Source organism: Octopus bimaculoides, chromosome 1, assembly GCF_001194135.2.
Source record: "Octopus bimaculoides isolate UCB-OBI-ISO-001 chromosome 1, ASM119413v2, whole genome shotgun sequence".
In the NCBI taxonomy this organism is placed as follows: Eukaryota; Metazoa; Mollusca; class Cephalopoda; order Octopoda; family Octopodidae; genus Octopus; species Octopus bimaculoides.
The window spans coordinates 9,500,820-9,501,733 of record NC_068981.1 but is presented as its reverse complement, the minus strand read 5'-3'; positions in this window follow the sequence as shown (position 1 = coordinate 9,501,733).

The window sequence follows — 914 nt, the reverse complement described above, 5'->3', positions numbered from 1 at the left end:
TTTCATCCCGAAAGTTGTGACCATACTGGGGCACGGCCAGTGTTATCGCATTTTCATTGACCATTCTTTTGTGATTGGTTTTTGGTGAAGGTAGGAGTTAGATATTACTGCCCTCCGTTGGGTTTCTTGCCGTGATGTAGCTTCATCTGGGATCATGGACAACAGGAGGTCAATGCTGTACTTTTTTAAAAGTCTAGTAAGTACTAGACTCTATCGATCTCTTTTGCAGAACCACTGATTTACAGGACGTGTAAACAAACCAGCACCGGTGTTCAACACTGGGGCTGGCAAAAAACTAACAGACACACACACACGTATATATAGCGGTAAATTTGTAACAATAAATGTGTGCGCATATGCATCTATGCATATATTATACAAACATACATATATGTATGCCCGTATGCGCTGTGAGAATTAGAAATGTATCATAAAAGTGATTTCCCTTTAACCCCTAATTAAGAGCCACAATTGTTTTACTAAAACATATTTTCGCCAACATCCATCTTCTTTCTTGCCTCTCATTTTTTCACTTTCTTCTGTAGATTATAGAATATCAGTTGAATCAGTCACATAATCATAGTCACGTGTCTTTTCTCTGAGAAAGTATTTACGTGATAAACTTTTCTCATGGCAATTTTGTCATGAAAACTTCTTTCATGATATTTTCAATATTTTCCAACGATTTTCTTTTATATGCTTTCATTGTATAAATCAGGAGATGCATATACACCTACAGCACCAACATCTACTATGTTCACTCAGGTATGCAAAACAGAGGAATCGGTTAACCTCTCTCGGTATCAAGTTGAAGTCCAGTGTCAAATTCAAACGTTTATCTGAGTAACCTTCGGGGATTTAGAGTTTATTTACCTCTCTCTCTCTCTCTCTCTCTCTCTCTCTCTCTCTCTCTC